This window comes from Scyliorhinus torazame, chromosome 4, assembly GCF_047496885.1.
Source record: "Scyliorhinus torazame isolate Kashiwa2021f chromosome 4, sScyTor2.1, whole genome shotgun sequence".
NCBI classification, from domain to species: Eukaryota; Metazoa; Chordata; class Chondrichthyes; order Carcharhiniformes; family Scyliorhinidae; genus Scyliorhinus; species Scyliorhinus torazame.
Genome location: NC_092710.1, coordinates 64,047,658 through 64,074,452, shown reverse-complemented (window position 1 = coordinate 64,074,452; position 26,795 = coordinate 64,047,658). Strand labels below are relative to the sequence as shown.

General features: G+C 47.0%; 2 non-coding genes across 2 annotated transcripts; both read right to left on the bottom strand.

Annotated features, from left to right (window-relative positions):
- Positions 1-1,598: 1,598 nt before the first annotated feature.
- On the bottom strand, positions 1,599-1,672 carry trnat-agu (transfer RNA threonine (anticodon AGU)). The gene has a single exon. It is a non-coding gene; the product is annotated as a tRNA-Thr (tRNA).
- Positions 1,673-17,290: 15,618 nt separating this feature from the next.
- trnat-agu (transfer RNA threonine (anticodon AGU)) lies at positions 17,291-17,364 on the bottom strand. The gene has a single exon. It is a non-coding gene; the product is annotated as a tRNA-Thr (tRNA).
- Between the last annotated feature and the right edge of the window lie 9,431 nt (positions 17,365-26,795).

The window sequence follows — 26,795 nt, the reverse complement described above, 5'->3', positions numbered from 1 at the left end:
GGCCGCGCTTATGTTCCCGATCGCACGGCAGCCCACTGGGCAGCATGGAACCCCTCCGCGGCCGATCCCGAGACTTCCCCCATTCCCCCACAGGTCTGCGCTGCAAGGTGGCCTGGCAAACCCGAGGGGCCTCGCTGCTACTTTTGCGGGCAGGCCAAGCACCCCCGCCAGTGCTGCCCGGCCCGCGCATGCACCTGCAGGGGATGCGGCAAAAACGGCCATTTTGTGGGGGGTAGGTCAGGCCTGGGCGGTTGACGTGGTCACCAGTGGCGAATGCGGACTGCAACCACAACCTTCTCTGTGGGCCACGTGCAGCCAATGGTCGCCACCACCTCCGTATCCCAGGGCCACGTGCAGACCCCGGGCACCGCCATCTTGTTCTGCGGACGCCACATTGGAGGGCTGGGCGCCGCCATTTTGTGAACCCCCAGCCATGTGCGACCAATGGGAGACGCCATCTTGGATGTACCCCCAGGACCCCAGCTCGGATAACCACACACTGCCCGAACAGAACTCTCAACTGCTGCGAATAGCCTAGGTGACTCTGGGTCAGTCTCGGCCTCGAACGCTCTCAACCGCTACGAAGACCGTATTCATCAACGGGCATGAGACGTCCTGCCTAATCGACTCTGGGAGCACGGAGAGCTTCATACACCCCGACACGGTAAGGCGCTGTTCTCTCCTCATCCACCCCGTTAATCAAAAAATCTTCCTTGCCTCTGGTTCACACTCAGTGGAGATAAAGGGGTTTTGTGTAGAAAACCTCACAGTCCAGGGAAGGGAGTTCAAAAACTTCCATCTATACGTCCTTCCCCACCTCTGCGCGGCTACACTCCTGGGTTTAGACTACCAGTGTAACCTTCAAAGTCTGACCTTCCAATTCGGTGGCCCTATACCCCCTCACATGTACATAGCTACCAGACTTGTAAATAGTTACTAAACACTGTACGGAGGTATTACGGTACCTCCATAACTAATTATACCATGTTGCTATGTTTGGTAGTTTCTGACAACCACCCCCGCCGGACTCTTTTTTTAACAGGGGGTGAATGTGGTATTATAGGTATTACGGTACCTGATAGGCTAAAGCCACCATTGGTGGAAACTGTATGCTTTCTATTGGTTAGAGTGTATGATAGCTCCGCCCTGATAGGCGGGGTGTAAGAACCCGTGCCACCGCAGCAGCCCTCATTCTGTACTCGAGCTGCTGGGGCAAACATCTGGCTTATTAAAGCCTTCAGTTGGACTACAACCATGCTTTAGTGGTCATTGATCGTGCCAGGGATCTACCCCGTACCTGTAGTACAGGGCGTACCTGTAGTACAGGGGCCTCACCTTAAAACCCATATATACAGTATAATACATCAGTGGTGACTACCATAGGTGGTAAAATAAGGTCACCGATAAATGGATGCTGGGTTAGATTTGACAAACATGTGATGGAGCACAGAATAAAGTGTTCTTTAAAGTTGTTGCTCCTGATTTTCCCATGATTTTATGCTTTAATCAAACAGGTTTGCCCAGGATTTTCTGTTTTCCAAAATTCGCTCTTCATCTCGCTGTTTTGATCTAAAGTCGTACATCGACTAAACATCTAAAGGCACCGCTGAGATTGGAACTCAGGGTCTCCTGTTTACTAGACAGGCGCTTTAACCAACTAAGCCACGGCGCCGAGTTACAAGCACAAATTTTAATTCGGAGTTTAGATGAGAATCCCATTATTTTGCTCCAATATTGGTTTTGTTCATTTGTCCTGGGGCGTTTGACAGTGCGAATTAAAAACATTCATGTGCACTGGACGTTCAACACAGACGTTCCGCTGGGAAGATGTCAACAAACAGAGATTTCTTTCGCGAAATGAATATGACCTTATAACCATAACGATATAATCTACGACACGGCCAGGAGAAACTTTTCATGGCAGCTGAAAATCTAAGAAAGAATCTTGACAATGTTCGAAGCTGCCGCAATTTGCTGCTGTTGTTACTTTTCTTCCAATTGTTCTGAAACATTCTGCATGCATTCCTCGTTTTCCTTCCGCCGGAAACAGTGCCCGGACAGAGACGTTCAACTTGGATATTCAGATTCAAAATCTGACGAAACCCCGACTGAGCTGTGACCCGATTTAACAGCGGACGTATTTCTCACTTCACTGTATTTTGGAAGGCCGTTTGCATTTCCTTCTTTGGTAATTCCCCATCTCCAGCGCATTTCTCTCACAGCCTGCCTTTGGCTCCATTTCACAAATCTTCTCACTTGCACTCGCTCCTTACCAATGACGTGTGATGTGACAACTATTGTTACGCAGGCACCTGCACTTTGCCTTCAAAGCTTTGAAGGTTGCATTTACTTTGGGGAGATAGTAAGTTGCAAAAAATGGAGTGGGAAGCGACAAAGACACAAAGATGGATTTCACGAGAGAGTAAACAATTTCAAATGTTGTTTGTTGCAGAAGTGTTATGGGCGAGGCGTTTTCAGAACCCCAAAATGTATCATGGATTTCAACCAACCTCCCCCTTTAATGTATTTGTTGCTTTTCCGAGCACACGGCTTGTTCTCCAGGTGTGATACAGCAAATATGGACAAACGGTTTTTAAACACAAACCAATGTTTATTCCATGAACTCAACTTAACCCTTTTAAATAAACATTGGATCTCTTAACACCCCCTTACTTCAAAGATAACCCCGAAAATATTACAACACTAAATAATCCTTCAGTTATTCCTTGCAAAATCCAAGAGAGACTTAACACCTTTAAACAGAAACACATCAGGCTTTACTATTATGAGTTTAAATCACCCAAATGATCCAGAAATAGTCTTTCATGGCAGTGATGACAGCAGATCCAGCTCACTGCAAATAAGGCACTCCCAAGCTATTTTCAAACTGAAACTAAAAAACTGCAAAATGGCTGATTTAAAGCCGAGCTCCACCTACACTCTGACATCACTGCATTCCTAAAGGTACGTTGCTTAAACATCCATTTCTGAAAGGCACTCTCACATGACAGAAGGATGTGAACTCCAGACATTGGGAGTAACATTCTGAATGTTGCCAAACACAAATTGTGAGGGTGAAAATAGATATGTCACCCAAACTCCTTCAGGACAAAGCTCCAAACCCCAACTCCACCTCCTCCACCCTCCAACACTGTGCAGTACACCACAGAGTAATATAAAGCCGTTAGTTCTGGTTCTCAATAATCCAGGCAATGAGACAGAATTGCTGGCTCGGCATGAAGCTCTAAAGATAACGTCGATCATTTCATAAAATTCTGGACCCCCTCTCTCTTCCACTTCTCTCCTCTTTAAGATGCACCTTAAAATTGACATATTTGACAAAATTCTTGTTACCTGTTATGGGCGGCACGTTAGGACCGTGGTTAGTACTATTGCTTTACACAGCTCCAGGGGCCCAATTTCCATTCCCGGCTAGGGTCACTGGCTGTGCGGAGTCTGCATGTTCTCCTCCTGTTTGCGTGGGTTTCCTCCTACAGCCCAAAGATGCGCGGGTTAGGTGGATTGGCTGTGCAAAATTGTCCTTAGTGTCCAAAAAGGTTCGGAAGGGTTACTGCGTTGCGGGGATAAGGTGGAGGTGTGAGCTTCGGTAGTGTGCTCTTTCCAAGGGCCGGTGCAGACTCGTTGAGCCGAATGGCGTCATTCTGCACTGCATGGTTGTATGTGTGACCTGATCCAATATCTCCTTCTGTGGCTTAGGATCAGGTTTATTTTAATGGTAATTTAATGCCTTGGGTTATTTGGCTATACGGACGCTATGCCTATCAGCGGTATACTGCTGAGCATAGCGGCCTTCCACGCAGTTGATCCACGTTCCAATCGCAGTTTGTCATCTGTAGAACCTCGTAAATCGGAAATTCCAAGTTTGGAGCTGAATTTGATTAATTTTGGTAAAACGTAGCTTCGAAAACGGGTGCAAAAGAAATATAAAGATTTTCCAACCTCAACTTATCTGCCATTAAAATATCCACCGGGATAAAATTACTCAGATTCAGTGCAATTCACCGATTCTCTGAATCCTTTCCCTCTGCTGCTTGACATTTCTTATGTGAATATCGATTCAGGGGCAGGGATTGTTTCATTGTTAAAAAAAAGAGAGATACTACCAAGCTGGTAATCTGAAATAATAACAAAGGTTCTGGAAATATTCAGGAAGTCCGGCAGCTTCTGTGGAGAGAGGAAGGGGGGAATTAACATTTCAGATCTATAGAAGGTTCAGGAAATAAATTGAAGACAGCCATGGAAGCCCCGCTTAGCTATGAAGAGAGATTGGGTGGCTGGGATTATTTTCCTTAGAGTAGAGAGAGGGGGTGGGACCTCATCGATTGTGTGGAACAAATGTAGGGTAGATAGGCAGAAACTTTTTCCCTTAGTAGAGGGATCAACAACCAGTGGCAGGGCCCGGCAATCTCAAGATGGCACTGGAGCATGGCGACTCTGTGAGCACTCCCCCATAGATCTCTTCCTACATCTCTTATAACTGGATGAACCTTTTAAAACTCAAATCTAAAAATAATGCTCACGCGATATCTATATCAACCTATTTACAGTGTGTATTTATCGTATATTCTATGTGTTGCATTTATGGAGTAATTTGTCTGTAATGTAGGCAGAACAATACTTTTCACTGAACCTCGGTACACCTAACAACCAATCTAAATCTAAGGAGCAGGAGATTTAGAGGAGATTTGAGGAAAAACACGTTCACCCAGCGGGTAGTGGAATTCTAGAACTCGCTGCCTGAGCGGGTGGAAGAGGCGGGAACCCGCACAATATTTAAGAATATTGAGATGAATAACAATAATAGGTGTACCGTTTTGGATACTGTTGTGGGGGGGGGGGGGGGGGGCAACCTACCAGAGGTAAGCCATGGTGACCAGGTCTCTGGCACTGAGTCTGTCCCTGTGGCTCAGAAGGGAAGCGAGGAGAGCAGGAGAGCATTAGTTATTGGAGACTCTATAGTTAGAGGTACAGATAGGCGGTTCTGCGGCAACGATAGAGGCTCACGGTTGCTGTGTTGCGTCCCGGGTGCCAAGGTTCATGACGTTTCTGATCGTGTTTTCTGGATCCTTGAGGGGGAATGGGAAGCAGCCACAAGTCGTGGTACACATCGGTACCCACGACATAGGTAGGAAAAGGGACGGGGATGTAAAACAGGAATTCAGGGAGCTAGGGTGGAAGCAGAGAGGCAGGACAGACCGTGTTGTCATCTCTGGTTTGCTGCCAGTGCCACGTGCTAGCGAGGTAAGGAACAGGGATGCAGTTAAACACGTCGCTACAGGGATGGTGTAGGAGGGAGGATTTCAGTAACTTGGATCATTGGAGCACAATCTGGGGAACGTGGGACCTATAGAAAGAGGACGGGTTACAGCTGAACCAGAGGGGCACCAATAATTTGGCAAGGAGATGGAAAACTGATTTGTAGTCCAGGAGATAGCGTTGCTGAAGTTCAGGAAGTTGAGGGCAGTGCAGTACTGAGCAAGTTACAAAGGTCACAAGAGTGGACCTGCAGGCGTGAAGGTGGTTTCAAGTGTGTCTACTTCAATGCGAGGAGCATCAGGAATGCGGTTGGTGAGCCTGAAGCATGGATTGGTACCTGGGACTACGGCGTTGTGGCCATTACGGAGTCATGGATAGAACTGGGGCAGGAATGTTTGCTGGAGGTTCTGGGGTTTATATATTTCAGTAAGATTAGGGAAGGTGGTAAAAGAGGTGGAGGAGAAGCATTGTTAATCAAGGATAGTATAATGGCTGCAGAAATGCAGTTTGAGGAGGATCTGTCTACTGAGGTAGTGTGGGCTGAAGTTAGAAATAGGAAAGGAGCGGTCACTTTGTCAGGAGTTTTCTATAGGCCGGCAAACAGTAACAGAGATGTGGAGGAAAAGATTGCAATGCAGATTTTGGATAGGTGCGGTAGTCACAGGGTAGTTGTCATGGGTGACTAACTTTCCAAATATTGATTGGAACCACTATAATTCGAATAGATTGGATGGAGCTGTTTTTACCCCGTGTGTGCAGGAGGGTTGCCTCACACAATATGTGGATAGACTGACAAGAGGCGGGGCCACATTTGATTTGGTACTGGGTAATGAACCGGGCGAAGTGTTAGATTTGGTTGTGGGAGAGCACTTTGGAGATAGTTACCACAATTCGGTGTATTTCACTGTAGCAATGGAGAGGGATAGGAACATACAGCAGGGCAAGGTTTATAACTGGGGAAGAGTAATTACGATGCGACTAGGCAAGTATTGGGGAGCATAAGATGGAAACAGGAACTGTCAGGGATAGGCACAATTGAGATGTGGAGCTTGTTCAAGGAGCAAATACTGCATGTCCTTTATATGTATGTCCCTGTCAGGCAGGGAGGAAATGGTCAAGTGAGGGAACCATGGTGATTTTAATCAATGACTTGGATGATGGAGCTGAAGGTTGGGTTAGTAAATTTGCTGATGCCACCACGATTGGTGGAGTAGTGGATAATGTGGAGGGCTGTTGTAGGCTGCAAAGAGACATTGATAGGATGCAGAGCTGGGCTGAAAAGTGGCAGATCGAGTTTAACCCTGATAAGTGTGAGGTGATTCATTTTGGTCGGACAAATTTGAATGTGGATTACAGGGTTAACGGCACGGTTCTGAAGAATGTGGAGGAGCAGAGAGATCTCGGATTTCATGTCCATAGATCTCTGAAAGTTGCCACCCAAGTGGATAGAGCCGTGAAGAAAGCCTATAGTGTGTTAGCATTTATTAACAGGGGGATTGAGTTTAAGAGCCGTGAGGTTATGCTGCAACTGTACAAGACCTTTGTGAGACCACATTTGGAGTATTGTGTGCAGTTCTGGTCACCTCATTGTAGGAAGGATGTGGAAGCATTGGCAAGGGTGCAAAGGAGATTTACTAGGATGCTGTCTGGACTGGAGGGGCTAGGGCTTTTCTCATTGGAGCGAAGGAGGATGAGAGGTGACTCAATTGAGGTGTATAAGATGATGAGGGGGATAGACAGAGTGGACGCTCAGCGACTTTTTCCTCGGGTGGATTTAACTGTTACAAGGAGGCATTACTATTAGGTTCATGGTGGAAGATATAGGAGGGATGTCAGCGGTAGGTTCTTTACTCAGAGAGTGAGTGGCGCACTTCCAGCTATGGAAGTGGGGTCGGACACTTTAGGAACTTTCAAGCGGTTATGGGATAGGCATATGGAGTGCACTAGAATGATTGAGAGTAGGTTAATTTGATCTTAGTTTCAGACTAGTTCGGCACAACATCGTGGGCCGAAGGGCCTGTACTGTGCTGTACAGTTCTATGTTCTATGTATGAGCACTTGAAACGTCATAGCGTACAAGGCGAGGGAGAAAACGCTGGAAAATGGGATGAGAATAGCTTGGTGTTTGATGGCCGGCACAGACAAGATGGGCCGAAGGGCTTCTTAGTCAGCTGTAACACTCGATCAGAAGTGTCGATGAGAATAACGAATGGCCACAGTGGGCCATGGCCACGAGGAGACACTGTTTTTTGCTCAAGTTCTTCAATTTTCTTGAAACATCAAAACAACTAAAATGTCCGCTGAATTTTCCCGTTCCCTTCAGTGAAGTTTCTTCAGTTTGTGAATATTTCCATCTTATGCAAATTACAGTAGAGAGATCACAATTATTTTAACATTTATGTCTAGATTTGAAACTTGACTTTGTGTGTAAAGCATTTCCGGGCTTTTCTCTTGGTTGGCAGTGTAGCTGAGGACCAGTGGAAAAAACGGTTAAAATTCCCACAGCGGTGGAAGCAGTTTTCCCGTGGTTACCACAACAACTTATCGATCTACAAGATTTAAAACTTTCCTTCTCCGACACGGAATCGAACCCCGGCCGCGAAAGCGCCGAATCCAAGCCACTAAACCACCAGCCACTCACTCCTGAAGGCTAATCGATATTGTAAACATAATTGAACAGGCAGAAAGTTATTTCGCTCTTCTTTTCATTTTCTGTGATGAATGCAAATTCATTTCATGCCGCTGTTGCCTACTCATTGATTTAAATTATTCCTCCGTCATTGCTTCGACTGGATAGAATTTCATTCGAAAACGTTTCTTTTTCCTGCCCCCAAATTTCTCTAGCTTATATTTCAATACGGCGAAAACACAAATAGATCGAGAAAGAACACAGACAACTTTGCAGATTAATACACCAATACATCCACAATCCATTTGCAAATATCACAATATTTTTCATGAGTATACCAAAACTGCTAATTTATTACGAGAGGAATTGATGGTAAAAGTAATTGTACTGCTTTCGTTACACAGCGCATTGGAGACACCATATCTCGAATAATGTGAGTAGTATTGGTCTGCTTATTTAACGAAGGATGTAAATATGTTGGAAATGGTTCACAGGAAGTTTACTAGATTCATATCCGAATGCCTGTGTTGCCTTATGATGGTAGGCAGGAAAGAGTGGGTTTGTGTCCACTCGAGTTCAGAAGAGTGACGGGTGTAAATCAAAGCAAATTACTGCGGATGCTGGAATCTAAAACAGAAAATACTGAACAATCTCAGCATGTCTCTGTGAAGAGAAATGGGAGCTAACGTTTCGAGTCAGGATGACACTTGTCTCAGACTCGAAACGTTAGCTCCCTTTTTTCTCCACAGACACTGCCAGACCTGCTGAGAGTGGCTGGTGACTTGATTGACTCATATAGACCCAGGACATTCAAAAGGTAGAGGTTGAAAATATGTTTCTTCTTGCGGGTGAGTCCAGAACTCGCTGTTTTAAAATTAGGGAACTCCCCAATAGGCCAAATATGTGGATTTTCTTTCTTTCAGTGTGTTGTTGGACTTTGAATCTCGCTGCCTCAGAAGATCGTGGAAGTGGGTTGCTGAATATTCTTAAGGCGGATGTGGATAGATTCTTGTCAGGCAAATGAATCAAAGGTTACCGGGGTTAGAAAAGGAGTGTACAACTCAACAGAAACACATCGGTCATGATTTGATTAAACGGCGGGGAAGGATGGAGGAGCCAAGTGGTGGCTTCTATTCCAATTGTTTACTTTTACATGTATATAGAGTTGAAAACGGATTTAACCAAATATCGAGATCCCACAACAGCTCCGTTAAAAGCGGTGCCAATGATTGCTTTTTGAAACAGGAAGAGGATCGATTTATATTCCACAATTATCCGTATGTGTCTGCCATTTGGACTTGAGAGGTTACCAATTTTAAAAAGCTGGAGGATGCGGTAGGTTGGATGGAAGTAAATTACCTCCTAGAAATGTGTATGTGCAGCAGACAGGGGGCCGAGAGGGAACAACAGTGAACAGTGGAATGAGAGCCCATCAGTAAGAATGTGGGAGTTACACAAAGAATATATATCGAAGGCAGAAGGTGAGAAAGGGCGCAATGTTTTCTCGATGATGGTAACAAGGGATCAGGGAGCATGGAAGCAAAGAGAAATTGGTCTCCAAGTACAAAACTCACTGAATACTGGGAGATATGTTGAAACATTATTTAAAAACCTGAATGTCGAAGTGGTAAAACATCAGATTTTACCCATTGCTGCTGTTAAGAACTTAACAATTCTCTCGAGGGTTGTGCAACAATCCAGTCCTACTGCCTCCTTTGCTGCCCCATTACTCAGACCGAGCACCGCCTGTGTTTAAAAAACCCACATCAACCATATTGTTCACTTTATACCCAAGGTCCGGAGATCTTGGGCCTTTGACTGTGACAGGATGACATTGAGCTTCTGGCCGTGCATTCATTTCTGTTTTTAATTCAGATTGTTGTATTTGCTGTTTTCTATCTTTTACTCAACAATTCGTTTTTTTATTGAGATTCCTGCTTTTACAAGTGTTTGTAATTTATGTGAAAATATTGCCGATTTTGCATCGGCAATACATTTCCTAAATCCAGTGCTCCATTGGTTGACATATCAATTTCTCTCTCTAATGGATTCCCTCTCTTTCTCTCTCCTGGGCAACCTTTGTTCCAAGGCACTGGAAATAAATGTGTTGCAGAGTGCCATTTCTGCACAAGGTGTTGTTTCTCCTGTGTAATTGTTTTCCTGGCATCTGTTGAGAGTTTTGAGCATCTGCGAGTTTTGGCGCGCTTTGGCGGTCTGACCGGAAGGCACGATCGGTTTCGTTGGAGCTCCCGTTTTTAGAGTTGTAACTTTTATTGTTGAACGTCGCTATTTATTTCTCTAAAGAAGTTCATTCTTTCAAATAACACATTCGAATTCCTTTCTTTGTGGTCTCAAGTTACCGTAAAATGTCGTTTTGGTCTTTTTAGCTGGAGGAGGAATACATACGTGTCAGATGTTGTAACGTTCATATATTAGTGTGATTTTGGATTCATTCCTGGGTTATGAGGAGAGAATGATTGAATGAGTCCATACTCTCTGGAGCTTAGAATAATGAGTGCGTCACTATTCTATCTCTTCAGTATTTGGAACCGTCAACGAGAAAGACGTCCAGAGAAACAAAGATCTGCCCAGGAAGGAATCCAGAAAATAAGACGCACACATAATTCTAACATGTTAAAACAAATAAACTCAATACGAACAGGAGAAAGCTCATTCGGCAAAATTGCAAATTGTGTGAATCACAAAGTTTCGATCTATCAGCACAGCATCTTCACCAGAGTTTTTCATAATAAATAGTAATAATCCTAACACAGCAAAATAGAGTGAACATTAACATAGTGCAAAAAGAGAATATACAATAGCAATTGACTAGACGTGACCCCACGCAGCTCAGTCTTCCCACACCCTCCCAACGGAGCATTCACCCCCACTCCCCGACAGGTCGCTGCTGCTGCTGACGTTTTAATTTTCCCTGAGAAGCCATTGGACGGTATTATGCCCCCGTTCAACAGCAGCAGCTCTGTACACTTGGCAAAATTATTTACACACTTAAGTAGGCATCTGTTCGTGGTGTTGTCGTCCCTTGCTTCTCCCAGACGGAGTTCGCTGCCGTTGTCGTCTGGTTCCGCTTCTGCGCACTTCCGCTTCTGCGGCCCTCCTGTCTTTCCCGTTTTCTCTGTTCCTGTCGACGTTACGTTTGTTAATGTTTCCCTCCCTCCCCCTCCCTGGCTCTCCTCTATTGTTCCGTCTCTTCCCTCTACCCTCCCTCTCCACGCTCCTGCACCCCTCCCCCCCGTGGCTCGCCTTTCTTTCCTCTTAGGTTTAGCTGTCCCCTCCCCCCACCTCTCCCGGTCTATCTCTCCCTCCCATGGTTTGCTTGCTCTCCCCTGTTTCTTGGCTACCTGGCTATTCTTCTGCTTGTTTGTTGGCCACAAACAGGTCTCGGAACAATTGGGTGAATGGCTCCCACGTTCTGTGGAAGCTGTCCTCTGCCCCTCGGATGGCGAATTTGATTTTCTCCATTTGGAGAGATTCCGAGAGGTCGGACAGCCAGTCTGCAGCTTTGGGTGGTGTTGCTGACCGCCAGCCGAACAGGATTCTACGGCGGGTGATCAGGGAGGCAAAGGCAAGGGCGTCCGCCCGCCTCCACAGGAATAGTTCTGGCTGGTCTGAAACCCGAAGACCGCCACTTTCGGGCATGGCTCCACCCTCACCCCCCCCACCACCTTGGACATTGCCTCGAAGAAGGCTATCCAGTACTCCACAAGTCTGGGGCAGAACCAGAACATGTGGGCGTGGTTGGCTGGGCTTCCTTGGCACCGCTCACATCTGTCCTCCACCTCCGTGAAGGACCTACTCATACGGGTTCTTGTTAAGTGGACTCTATGCACCACTTTTAGTTGCGTCAGGCTGAGCCTTGCGCACGTGGAGGTGGAGTTGATCCAATGCAGTGCTTCGCTCCAGAAACCCCACCCTATTTCGATCCCCAGGTTCTCCTCCCACTTCAGTCTTGTTGCGTCCAATACGGTGTCGGCCCCTTCTACCAGTTGGTCATACATGTCACTACAGTTTCCTTTATCTAGTATGCTTACGTCCAGTAACGCTTCCAGTAGTGTCCACCGTGGTGGTTGTGGGTATGTCCCTGTCTCCTTTCGTAGGAAGTTTTTTAGTTGCAGCTACCTTAGCTCATTCCCCCTGGCTAGCTGGAATTTCTCTGTCAGTTCGTCCAGTGTTGCGATCCTGCCATCCGTGTATAGGTCCCTGACTGTCAGTGTCCCTCTGTCCTGTCCCCACCTTTTGAAGGTGGTGTCAATTAGCGCTGGCGTGAACCTATGGTTGTTGCAGATGGGAGCCGTACTGACATTCTGGTCAGGCCAAATTGTTGCCGTAGTTGGTTCCAGGACTGGAGGGTGGCTATTACCACTGGGCTGCTGGAGTGTTTTTTGGGTGGGGATGGGAATGGGAGCACCACCATGGCGAGGGACCGGAGGGAGGTCCCCATGCAGGAGGCCTCTTCCGCGTGCACCCACTCGGCTTCTGGCTCCTTGATTCATCCCCTTATTCGCTCGGCTGTCGCCGCCCAGTGGTAAAGTTGTAGGTTTGGAAGGGGATCGTCTCGTCAACCGCGTGCATCGCGGCCTTGGCGATGTCGGCCTTGATATGGTCAAAGGACTGGTGAGCCTCGGCCATCAGTGGGAAAACGGTGGAGTGGGTGGGCCTTGACCGCATAGTTTGGGATCCACTGGGTGTAATACAAAAAGAACCCCAGGCATCGTTTGAGGGCCTAGGGGCAGTGGGAGAGGGGGAGTTCCATGAGGGGGCGCATGTGATCGGGCCCCCGAACTCCGTTCTGGACCACATAGCCAAGGATGGCTAATCGGTTCATGCTGAATATGCACTTCTCCTTGTTATACGTTAGGTTGAGGAGAGTGGCGGTGTGGAGAAATTTGGAAAGGTTAGCGTTGTGGTCCTGCTGGTCGTGGCCGCAGGTGGTGACGTTGTCCGGTACGGGAATGTGGCCCGCAGTCCGTACTGGTCAACCATTCAGTCCATCTCCTGTTGGAAGACCGAGACCCCGTTGGTGCCGCTGAAGGCAGCCCTAAAAAGTGGTAAAGGCGGCCGTCTGCTTCGAACGCAGTGTATGGGCGGCCCGCCTTGCGAATGGGGAGCTGGTGGGAGGCAGATTTCAGGTCCACTGTCGAGAAGACCCGGTATTGTGCAATCTGATTGACCATATCAGATATGCGTGGGACGGGGTACGCGTCGAGCTGCGTGTACCGGTTGATAGTCTGACTGTAGTCAACGACCATCCTGTTTTTCTCCCCGGTTTTCACCACTACCACTTGGACTCTCCAGGGGCTGTTGCTCCCTGGACCTCACACCTGATGAAGGTCCCGTCCTGGGTGCTGTACTGTCTGCTCCTGGTGGCGGCGGGTTTGCAATACGGTTTGCAAAAAGGGAAGGCGGGTCGACCTTAACGGTGGTGAGGCCACAAACGGTAAGGGGTGGACTAAGGGCCCGCCAAATTTGAGGGTTAGGCTCGGGAGGTTGCACTGGAAGTCCAGGCCGAGTAGCAAGGCAGCGCAGAGGTTGGGGAGGACGTAGAGGCGGAAGCCGCTGAACTCCACGCACTGGACGGTGAGGGTGGTGATGCAATACACCTCGATCTCCATGGAGTGGGATCCGGAGGCCAGGGAGATTCTTTGGTTAGCGGATGTAATGCAAGGGAGCAGCGCCTTACCGTAACAGCGTCGATGAAGCTTTTGGTGCTCCCGGAGTCCAGAAAGCAGGAGATCTTGTGCCAGTCGATCATCACCTTTGTCGAAGTGGTCGCAAGGTTGTGCGGTCGAGACTGGTCAATCTTGGCTGGTCGTTGGCGGTTGCAGGCGATGAGCGGCATGATAAGGTGTCCCGAGGCGGGTAAGATGGCGGTGCCCACGGGCCGCATATGTCCTGGGGGAGGCAAGATGTCGGCGCCCACGGGCCACATGTGTTGTGAGTAGGGCCAGATGGCGGCACCCACGTGCCGCACATGGTCCGAGGAGGGGAAGATGGCGGCGCCCACTGGCCGCACGTAGGAGGTGCCAGGACAATAGCGGCGATTGAGCGGGCATGGCACACTGCAGCGAAATATCCCTTCTTGCCACAGGCCTTGCAGAGAGCGCTCCATGCCGGGCAGCGCTGCCGGGTGTGTTTTGACTGTCCACAGAAGTAGCATTTGGGTCCCCCATGATTGGTTGGCTGCCGCGCGGTGCAGGCGTGGGGTTGGCTGGAGACTGTCGCTGATGGGGTCCATGATTGGGTAGCTGGCGGCGGGGTCCACGGGGCACAGGGAGGGGGGCCGCACGGTCGGCGGCACAGGCCTGAACGTGGCGTGATGCGACCGCAAGCGAGAGCGCTAGATTTTTGGTCGCCGCAAGGTCAATCATGGCCCCTTCTAAGAGGCGCTGGCGAATGTAGTCAGACCCTATGCCTGTAACGAACGCACCTCCCATCAGTAGGTTCGAGTATTCAGTGGCCGAAATGGCCTGGCAGTCACAGTCTCTCACTGGGGCGAGCAGGGCACGCCAGACATCTTCCACAGACTCACCGGGAATTTGGGGCCGCGTGGATAGAAGATCCCTGGAGTAGATTTTGTTGGTCTGCTAAGCATAATTTTCCTTCAGTAGCGCCATGGCTTCTGCATAGGTCGGTGCATCCTGGACGAGGGGAAAAACATTGGCGCTCAGCCGCGTGTACAGAATCTGGAGCTTCTGCGCTTCTAGGATTGGGTCTGGCGCAGACCCGATGTAAGTTTGAAAACAGGCTAGCCAATGTTCGAAGTCTTTTTTGGCGTTGTCTGCTTGAGGATGCAGCTGCAGGCGATCCGGCTTGATGTGGAGGTACATCTCTGAAATATCTCTGTGTAATAAATTGATGCACTATCAATTACGACGAGACGAGAGTAGAATGTAATTGAGGCTTTATTACACAGAGATGTGTGGCCTCCTACAGCAGCTGAAGAAATGGCTGCTGTACGAAGAGCACACATATTTATACTATGCCTACTGGGCGGAGCCAGCAGGCAGGGATCTACCCCCAGACCTGTAGTATCGGGGCCTGTGGTATTATAGGTATTACGGTACCTGATAGGCTAAAGCACCATTGGTGGAAACTGTATGCTTTCTATTGGTTAGAGTGTATGATAGCTCCGCCCTGATAGGCGGGGTATAAGAAACTCATTCTGTACCTGAGCTGCTGGGGGAAACATCTAGCTTATTAAAGCCTTGAGTTGGACTACAACCTCGCTTTCGTGGTCATCGATCGTGCATCAATTTAATAAGCTAGTTTTTTTTAAGAAGAAAGGATGGAGCTCCACATCAAGCCGGGGTGTCAGCAACATAGCCCCCACACGGTGAACTCAGCAGCAATCTTTAAGCACTGGCTGGCGTGCTTTAAAGGGAGAGCAGAAACTGCACGCCCTACTCAAGGGTGAGCCCGGAGATTTACACCTTCATCGAGGAAGCGGAAGATTTTGATGCAGCAATAGAGCTGCTGAAAGGACACTATATGTGCCCGGTAAACCAGGTCTATGCCCGGCGCCTGCTTGCAGCAAGGCGACAAACCCCTGGGGAATCGCTGGAGGAATTCTACCGTGCACTCCTGGTGTTGGGCAGAAGCTGCGGCTGCCCACATATTTCGGCAAGCGAACACACGGAACTCTTCGTCAGGGACGCTTTCGTGGCAGGTATGCTATCGTCACAAATCCGCCAGCGCCTGTTAGAAAAGGACACCCTGGATCTCAGGGAGGCAGGGCCCTTGAAGGCTCCCTGGCCGTGGCCTCCAGGAACGGCCGCGCTTATGTTCCCGATCGCACGGCAGCCCACTGGGCAGCATGGAACCCCTCCGCGGCCGATCCCGAGACTTCCCCCATTCCCCCACAGGTCTGCGCTGCAAGGTGGCCTGGCAAACCCGAGGGGACTCGCTGCTACTTTTGCGGGCAGGCCAAGCACCCCCGCCAGCGCTGCCCGGCCCGCGCATGCACCTGCAGGGGATGCGGCAAAAACGGCCATTTTGTGGGGGGTAGGTCAGGCCTGGGCGGTTGACGTGGTCATCAGCGGCGAATGCGGACTGCAACCACAACCTTCTCTGTGGGCCACGTGCAGCCAATGGTCGCCACCACCTCCGTATCCCAGGGCCACGTGCAGACCCCGGGCACCGCCATCTTGTTCCGCGGACGCCACATTGGAGGGCTGGGCGCCGCCATTTTGTGAACCCCCAGCCATGTGCGAACAATGGGAGACGCCATCTTGGATGTACCCCCAGGACCCCAGCTCGGATGACCACACACTGCCCGAACAGAACTCTCAACTGCTGCGACTAGCCTAGGTGACTCTGGGTCAGTCTCGGCCTCGAACGCTCTCAACCGCTACGAAGACCGTATTCATCAACGGGCATGAGACGTCCTGCCTAATCGACTCTGGGAGCACGGAGAGCTTCATACACCCCGACACGGTAAGGCGCTGTTCTCTCCTCATCCACCCCGTTAATCAAAAAATCTTTCTTGCCTCTGGTGCACACTCAGTGGAGATAAAGGGGTTTTGTGTAGAAAACCTCACAGTCCAGGGAAGGGAGTTCAAAAACTTCCATCTATACGTCCTTCCCCACCTCTGCGCGGCTACACTCCTGGGTTTAGACTACCAGTGTAACCTTCAAAGTCTGACCTTCCAATTCGGTGGCCCTATACCCCCTCACATGTACACAGCTACCAGACTTGTAAATAGTTACTAAACACTGTACGGAGGTATTACGGTACCTCCATAACTAATTATACCATGTTGCTATGTTTGGTAGTTTCTGACCACCACCCCCGCCGGACTCTTTTTTTAACAGGGGGTGAATGTGGTATTATAGGTATTACGGTACCTGATAGGCTAAAGCCACCATTGGTGGAAACTGTATGCTTTCTATTAGTTAGAGTGTATGATAGCTCCGCCCTGATAGGCGGGGTGTAAGAACCCGTGCCACCGCAGCAGCCCTCATTCTGTACCCGAGCTGCTGGGGCAAACATCTGGCTTATTAAAGCCTTCAGTTGGACTACAACCGTGCTTTAGTGGTCATTGATCGTGCCAGGGATCTACCCCGTACCTGTAGTACAGGGCGTACCTGTAGTACAGGGGCCTCACCTTAAAACCCATACAGTATAATACATCAGTGGTGACTACCATAGGTGGTAAAATAAGGTCACCGATAAATGGATGCTGGGTTAGATTTGACAAACATGTGATGGAGCACAGAATAAAGTGTTCTTTAAAGTTGTTGCTCCTGATTTTCCCATGATGTTATGCTTTAATCAAACAGGTTTGCCCAGGATTTTCTGTTTTACAAAATTCGTTCTTCATCTCGCTGTTTTGATCTAAAGTCGTACATCGACTAAACATCTAAAGGCACCGCTGAGATTTGAACTCAGGATCTCCTGTTTACTAGACAGGCGCTTTAACCAACTAAGCCACGGCGCCGAGTTACAAGCACAAATTTTAATTCGGAGTTTAGATGAGAATCCCATTATTTTGCTCCAATATTGGTTTTGTTCATTTGTCCTGGGGCGTTTGACAGTGCGAATTAAAAACATTCATGTGCACTGGACGTTCAACACAGACGTTCCGCTGGGAAGATGTCAACAAACAGAGATTTCTTTCGCGAAATGAATATGACCTTAAAACCATAACGATATAATCTACGACACGGCCAGGAGAAACTTTTCATGGCAGCTGAAAATCTAAGAAAGAATCTTGACAATGTTCGAAGCTGCCGCAATTTGCTGCTGTTGTTACTTTTCTTCCAATTGTTCTGAAACATTCTGCATGCATTCCTCGTTTTCCTTCCGCCGGAAACAGTGCCCGGACAGAGACGTTCAACTTGGATATTCAGATTCAAAATCTGACGACCCCCCGACTGAGCTGTGACCCGATTTAACAGCGGACGTATATCTCACTTCACTGTATTTTGGAAGGCCGTTTGCATTTCCTTCTTTGGTAATTCCCCATCTCCAGCGCATTTCTCTCACAGCCTGCCTTTGGCTCCATTTCACAAATCTCCTCACTTGCACTCGCTCCTTACCAATGACGTGTGATGTGACAACTATTGTTACGCAGGGACCTGCACTTTGCCTTCAAAGCTTTGAAGGTTGCATTTACGTCGGGGAGATAATAAGTTGCAAAAAATGGAGTGGGAAGCGACAAAGACACAAAGATGGATTTCACGAGAGAGTAAACAATTTCAAATGTTGTTTGTTGCAGAAGTGTTATGGGCGAGGCGTTTTCAGAACCCCAAAATGTATCATGGATTTCAACCAACCTCCCCCTTTAATGTATTTGTTGCTTTTCCGAGCACACGGCTTGTTCTCCAGGTGTGATACAGCAAATATGGACAAACGGTTTTTAAACACAAACCAATGTTTATTCCATGAACTCAACTTAACCCTTTTAAATAAACATTGGATCTCTTAACACCCCCTTACTTCAAAGATAACCCCGAAAATATTACAACACTAAATAATCCTTCAGTTATTCCTTGCAAAATCCAAGAGAGACTTAACACCTTTAAACAGAAACACATCAGGCTTTACTATTATGAGTTTAAATCACCCAAATGATCCAGAAATAGTCTTTCATGGCAGTGATGACAGCAGATCCAGCTCACTGCAAACACAGACACTCCCAAGCTATTTTCAAACTGAAACTAAAAAACTGCAAAATGGCTGATCTAAAGCCGACCTCCACCTACACTCTGACATCACTGCATTCCTAAAGGTACGTTGCTTAAACATCCATTTCTGAAAGGCACTCTCACATGACAGAAGGATGTGAACTCCAGACATTGGGAGTAACATTCTGAATGTTGCCAAACACAAATTGTGAGGGTGAAAATAGATATGTCACCCAAACTCCTTCACGACAAAGCTCCAAACCCCAACTCCACCTCCTCCACCCTCCAACACTGTGCAGTACACCACAGAGTAATATAAAGCCGTTAGTTCTGGTTCTCAATAATCCAGGCAATGAGACAGAATTGCTGGCTCGGCATGAAGCTCTAAAGATAACGTCGATCATTTCATACAATTCTGGACCCCCTCTCTCTTCCACTTCTCTCCTCTTTAAGATGCACCTTAAAATTGACATATTTGACAAAATTCTTGTTACCTGTTATGGGCGGCACGTTAGGACCGTGGTTAGTACTATTGCTTTACACAGCTCCAGGGGCCCAATTTCCATTCCCGGCTAGGGTCACTGGCTGTGCGGAGTCTGCATGTTCTCCTCCTGTTTGCGTGGGTTTCCTCCTACAGCCCAAAGATGCGCGGGTTAGGTGGATTGGCTGTGCAAAATTGTCCTTAGTGTCCAAAAAGGTTCGGAAGGGTTACTGCGTTGCGGGGATAAGGTGGAGGTGTGAGCTTCGGTAGTGTGCTCTTTCCAAGAGCCGGTGCAGACTCGTTGAGCCGAATGGCGTCATTCTGCACTGCATGGTTGTATGTGTGACCTGATCCAATATCTCCTTCTGTGGCTTAGGATCAGGTTTATTTTAATGGTAATTTAATGCCTTGGGTTATTTGGCTATACGGACGCTATGCCTATCAGCGGTATACTGCTGAGCATAGCGGCCTTCCACGCAGTTGATCCACGTTCCAATCGCAGTTTGTCATCTGTAGAACCTCGTAAATCGGAAATTCCAAGTTTGGAGCTGAATTTGATTAATTTTGGTAAAACGTAGCTTCGAAAACGGGTGTAATTCAAATAAAAAGATTTTCCAACCTCAACTTATCTTCCATTAAAATATCCATCGGGATAAAATTACTCAGATTCAGTGCAATTCACCGATTCTCTGAATCCTTTCCCTCTGCTGCTTGACATTTCTTATGTGAATATCGATTCAGGGGCAGGGATTGTTTCATTGTTTAAAAAAAGAGAGATACTACCAAGCTGGTAATCTGAAATAATAACAAAGGTTCTGGAAATATTCAGGAAGTCCGGCAGCTTCTGTGGAGAGAGGAAGGGGGGAATTAACATTTCAGATCTATAGAAGGTTCAGGAAATAAATTGAAGACAGCCATGGAAGCCCCGCTTAGCTATGAAGAGAGATTGGGTGGCTGGGATTATTTTCCTTAGAGTAGAGAGAGGGGGTGGGACCTCATCGATTGTGTGGAACAAATGTAGGGTAGATAGGCAGAAACTTTTTCCCTTAGTAGAGGGATCAACAACCAGCGGCAGGGCCCGGCAATCTCAAGATGGCACTGGAGCATGGCGACTCTGTGAGCACTCCCCCATAGATCTCTTCCTACATCTCTTATAACTGGATGAACCTTTTAAAACTCAAATCTAAAAATAATGCTCACGCGATATCTATATCAACCTATTTACAGTGTGTATTTATCGTATATTCTATGTGTTGCATTTATGGAGTAATTTGTCTGTAATGTAGGCAGAACAATACTTTTCACTGAACCTCGGTACACCTAACAACCAATCTAAATCTAAGGAGCAGGAGATTTAGAGGAGATTTGAGGAAAAACACGTTCACCCAGCGGGTAGTGGAATTCTAGAACTCGCTGCCTGAGCGGGTGGAAGAGGCGGGAACCCGCACAATATTTAAGAATATTGAGATGAATAACAATAATAGGTGTACCGTTTTGGATACTGTTGTGGGGGGGGGGGGGGGGCAACCTACCAGAGGTAAGCCATGGTGACCAGGTCTCTGGCACTGAGTCTGTCCCTGTGGCTCAGAAGGGAAGCGAGGAGAGCAGGAGAGCATTAGTTATTGGAGACTCTATAGTTAGAGGTACAGATAGGCGGTTCTGCGGCAACGATAGAGGCTCACGGTTGCTGTGTTGCGTCCCGGGTGCCAAGGTTCATGACGTTTCTGATCGTGTTTTCTGGATCCTTGAGGGGGAATGGGAAGCAGCCACAAGTCGTGGTACACATCGGTACCCACGACATAGGTAGGAAAAGGGACGGGGATGTAAAACAGGAATTCAGGGAGCTAGGGTGGAAGCAGAGAGGCAGGACAGACCGTGTTGTCATCTCTGGTTTGCTGCCAGTGCCACGTGCTAGCGAGGTAAGGAACAGGGATGCAGTTAAACACGTCGCTACAGGGATGGTGTAGGAGGGAGGATTTCAGTAACTTGGATCATTGGAGCACAATCTGGGGAACGTGGGACCTATAGAAAGAGGACGGGTTACAGCTGAACCAGAGGGGCACCAATAATTTGGCAAGGAGATGGAAAACTGATTTGTAGTCCAGGAGATAGCGTTGCTGAAGTTCAGGAAGTTGAGGGCAGTGCAGTACTGAGCAAGTTACAAAGGTCACAAGAGTGGACCTGCAGGCGTGAAGGTGGTTTCAAGTGTGTCTACTTCAATGCGAGGAGCATCAGGAATGCGGTTGGTGAGCCTGAAGCATGGATTGGTACCTGGGACTACGGCGTTGTGGCCATTACGGAGTCATGGATAGAACTGGGGCAGGAATGTTTGCTGGAGGTTCTGGGGTTTATATATTTCAGTAAGATTAGGGAAGGTGGTAAAAGAGGTGGAGGAGAAGCATTGTTAATCAAGGATAGTATAATGGCTGCAGAAATGCAGTTTGAGGAGGATCTGTCTACTGAGGTAGTGTGGGCTGAAGTTAGAAATAGGAAAGGAGCGGTCACTTTGTCAGGAGTTTTCTATAGGCCGGCAAACAGTAACAGAGATGTGGAGGAAAAGATTGCAATGCAGATTTTGGATAGGTGCGGTAGTCACAGGGTAGTTGTCATGGGTGACTAACTTTCCAAATATTGATTGGAACCACTATAATTCGAATAGATTGGATGGAGCTGTTTTTACCCCGTGTGTGCAGGAGGGTTGCCTCACACAATATGTGGATAGACTGACAAGAGGCGGGGCCACATTTGATTTGGTACTGGGTAATGAACCGGGCGAAGTGTTAGATTTGGTTGTGGGAGAGCACTTTGGAGATAGTTACCACAATTCGGTGTATTTCACTGTAGCAATGGAGAGGGATAGGAACATACAGCAGGGCAAGGTTTATAACTGGGGAAGAGTAATTACGATGCGACTAGGCAAGTATTGGGGAGCATAAGATGGAAACAGGAACTGTCAGGGATAGGCACAATTGAGATGTGGAGCTTGTTCAAGGAGCAAATACTGCATGTCCTTTATATGTATGTCCCTGTCAGGCAGGGAGGAAATGGTCAAGTGAGGGAACCATGGTGATTTTAATCAATGACTTGGATGATGGAGCTGAAGGTTGGGTTAGTAAATTTGCTGATGCCACCACGATTGGTGGAGTAGTGGATAATGTGGAGGGCTGTTGTAGGCTGCAAAGAGACATTGATAGGATGCAGAGCTGGGCTGAAAAGTGGCAGATCGAGTTTAACCCTGATAAGTGTGAGGTGATTCATTTTGGTCGGACAAATTTGAATGTGGATTACAGGGTTAACGGCACGGTTCTGAAGAATGTGGAGGAGCAGAGAGATCTCGGATTTCATGTCCATAGATCTCTGAAAGTTGCCACCCAAGTGGATAGAGCCGTGAAGAAAGCCTATAGTGTGTTAGCATTTATTAACAGGGGGGTTGAGTTTAAGAGCCGTGAGGTTATGCTGCAACTGTACAACACCTTTGTGAGACCACATTTGGAGTATTGTGTGCAGTTCTGGTCACCTCATTGTAGGAAGGATGTGGAAGCATTGGCAAGGGTGCAAAGGAGATTTACTAGGATGCTGTCTGGACTGGAGGGGCTAGGGCTTTTCTCATTGGAGCGAAGGAGGATGAGAGGTGACTCAATTGAGGTGTATAAGATGATGAGGGGGATAGACAGAGTGGACGCTCAGCGACTTTTTCCTCGGGTGGATTTAACTGTTACAAGGAGGCATTACTATTAGGTTCATGGTGGAAGATATAGGAGGGATGTCAGCGGTAGGTTCTTTACTCAGAGAGTGAGTGGCGCACTTCCAGCTATGGAAGTGGGGTCGGACACTTTAGGAACTTTCAAGCGGTTATGGGATAGGCATATGGAGTGCACTAGAATGATTGAGAGTAGGTTAATTTGATCTTAGTTTCAGACTAGTTCGGCACAACATCGTGGGCCGAAGGGCCTGTACTGTGCTGTACAGTTCTATGTTCTATGTATGAGCACTTGAAACGTCATAGCGTACAAGGCGAGGGAGAAAACGCTGGAAAATGGGATGAGAATAGCTTGGTGTTTGATGGCCGGCACAGACAAGATGGGCCGAAGGGCTTCTTAGTCAGCTGTAACACTCGATCAGAAGTGTCGATGAGAATAACGAATGGCCACAGTGGGCCATGGCCACGAGGAGACACTGTTTTTTGCTCAAGTTCTTCAATTTTCTTGAAACATCAAAACAACTAAAATGTCCGCTGAATTTTCCCGTTCCCTTCAGTGAAGTTTCTTCAGTTTGTGAATATTTCCATCTTATGCAAATTACAGTAGAGAGATCACAATTATTTTAACATTTATGTCTAGATTTGAAACTTGACTTTGTGTGTAAAGCATTTCCGGGCTTTTCTCTTGGTTGGCAGTGTAGCTGAGGACCAGCGGAAAAAACGGTTAAAATTCCCACAGCGGTGGAAGCAGTTTTCCCGTGGTTACCACAACAACTTATCGATCTACAAGATTTAAAACTTTCCTTCTCCGACACGGAATCGAACCCCGGCCGCGAAAGCGCCGAATCCAAGCCACTAAACCACCAGCCACTCACTCCTGAAGGCTAATCGATATTGTAAACATAATTGAACAGGCAGAAAGTTATTTCGCTCTTCTTTTCATTTTCTGTGATGAATGCAAATTCATTTCATGCCGCTGTTGCCTACTCATTGATTTAAATTATTCCTCCGTCATTGCTTCGACTGGATAGAATTTCATTCGAAAACGTTTCTTTTTCCTGCCCCCAAATTTCTCTAGCTTATATTTCAATACGGCGAAAACACAAATAGATCGAGAAAGAACACAGACAACTTTGCAGATTAATACACCAATACATCCACAATCCATTTGCAAATATCACAATATTTTTCATGAGTATACCAAAACTGCTAATTTATTACGAGAGGAATTGATGGTAAAAGTAATTGTACTGCTTTCGTTACACAGCGCATTGGAGACACCATATCTCGAATAATGTGAGTAGTATTGGTCTGCTTATTTAACGAAGGATGTAAATATGTTGGAAACGGTTCACAGGAAGTTTACTAGATTCATATCCGAATGCCTGTGTTGCCTTATGATGGTAGGCAGGAAAGAGTGGGGTTGTGTCCACTCGAGTTCAGAAGAGTGACGGGTGTAAATCAAAGCAAATTACTGCGGATGCTGGAATCTAAAACAGAAAATACTGAACAATCTCAGCATGTCTCTGTGAAGAGAAATGGGAGCTAACGTTTCGAGTCAGGATGACACTTGTCTCAGACTTGAAACGTTAGCTCCCTTTTTTCTCCACAGACGCTGCCAGACCTGCTGAGAGTGGCGGGTGACTTGATTGACTCATATAGACCCAGGACATTCAAAAGGTAGAGGTTGAAAATATGTTTCTTCTTGCGGGTGAGTCCAGAACTCGCTGTTTTAAAATTAGGGAACTCCCCAATAGGCCAAATATGTGGATTTTCTTTCTTTCAGTGTGTTGTTGGACTTTGAATCTCGCTGCCTCAGAAGATCGTGGAAGTGGGTTGCTGAATATTCTTAAGGCGGATGTGGATAGATTCTTGTCAGGCAAATGAATCAAAGGTTACCGGGGTTAGAAAAGGAGTGTACAACTCAACAGAAACACGTCGGTCATGATTTGATTAAACGGCGGGGAAGGATGGAGGAGCCAAGTGGTGGCTTCTATTCCAATTGTTTACTTTTACATGTATATAGAGTTGAAAACGGATTTAACCAAATATCGAAATCCCACAACAGCTCCGTTAAAAGCGGTGCCAATGATTGCTTTTTGAAACAGGAAGAGGATCGATTTATATTCCACAATTATCCGTATGTGTCTGCCATTTGGACTTGAGAGGTTACCAATTTTAAAAAGCTGGAGGATGCGGTAGGTTGGATGGAAGTAAATTACCTCCTAGAAATGTGTATGTGCAACAGACAGGGGGCCGAGAGGGAACAACAGTGAACAGTGGAATGAGAGCCCATCAGTAAGAATGTGAGAGTTACACAAAGAATATATATTGAAGGCAGAAGGTGAGAAAGGGCGCAATGTTTTCTCGATGATGGTAACAAGGGATCAGGGAGCATGGAAGCAAAGAGAAATTGGTCTCCAAGTACAAAACTCACTGAATACTGGGAGATATGTTGAAACATTATTTAAAAATCTGAATGTCGAAGTGGTAAAACATCAGATTTTACCCATTGCTGCTGTTAAGAACTTAACAATTCTCTCGAGCGTTGTGCAACAATCCAGTCCTACTGCCTCTTTTGCTGCCCCATTACTCAGACCGAGCACCGCCTGTGTTTAAAAAACCCACATCAACCATATTGTTCACTTTATACCCAAGCCTTTGACTGTGACAGGATGACATTGAGCTTCTGGCCGTGCATTCATTTCTGTTTTTAATTCAGATTGTTGTATTTGCTGTTTTCTATCTTTTACTCAACAATTCGTTTTTTTATTGAGATTCCTGCTTTTACAAGTGTTTGTAATTTATGTGAAAATATTGCCGATTTTGCATCGGCAATACATTTCTATAAATCCAGTGCTCCATTGGTTGACATATCAATTTCTCTCTCTAATGGATTCCCTCTCTTTCTCTCTCCTGGGCAACCTTTGTTCCAAGGCACTGGAAATAAATGTGTTGCAGAGTGCCATTTCTGCACAAGGTGTTGTTTCTCCTGTGTAATTGTTTTCCTGGCATCTGTTGAGAGTTTTGAGCATCTGCGAGTTTTGGCGCGCTTTGGCGGTCTGACCGGAAGGCACGATCGGTTTCGTTGGAGCTCCCGTTTTTAGAGTTGTAACTTTTATTGTTGAACGTCGCTATTTATTTCTCTAAAGAAGTTCATTCTTTCAAATAACACATTCGAATTCCTTTCTTTGTGGTCTCAAGTTACCATAAAATGTCGTTTTGGTCTTTTTAGCTGGAGGAGGAATACATACGTGTCAGATGTTGTAACGTTCATATATTAGTGTGATTTTGGATTCATTCCTGGGTTATGAGGAGAGAATGATTGAATGAGTCTATACTCTCTGGAGTTTAGAATAATGAGTGCGTCACTATTCTATCTCTTCAGTATTTGGAACCGTCAACGAGAAAGACGTCCAGAGAAACAAAGATCTGCCCAGGAAGGAATCCAGAAAATAAGACGCACACATAATTCTAACATGTTAAAACAAATAAACTCAATACCAACAGGAGAAAGCTCATTCGGCAAAATTGCAAATTGTGTGAATCACAAAGTTTCGATCTATCAGCACAGCATCTTCACCAGAGTTTTTCATAATAAATAGTAATAATCCTAACACAGCAAAATAGAGTGAACATTAACATAGTGCAAAAAGAGAATATACAATAGCAATTGACTAGACGTGACCCCACGCAGCTCAGTCTTCCCACACCCTCCCAACGGAGCATTCACCCCCACTCCCCGACAGGTCGCTGCTGCTGCTGACGTTTTAATTTTCCCTGAGAAGCCATTGGACGGTATTATGCCCCCGTTCAACAGCAGCAGCTCTGTACACTTGGCAAAATTATTTACACACTTAAGTAGGCATCTGTTCGTGGTGTTGTCGTCCCTTGCTTCTCTCAGACGGAGTTCGCTGCCGTTATCGTCTGGTTCCGCTTCTGCGCACTTCCGCTTCTGCGGCCCTCCTGTCTTTCCCGTTTTCTCTGTTCCTGTGGACGTTACGTTTGTTAATGTTTCCCTCCCTCCCCCTCCCTGGCTCTCCTCTATTGTTCCGTCTCTT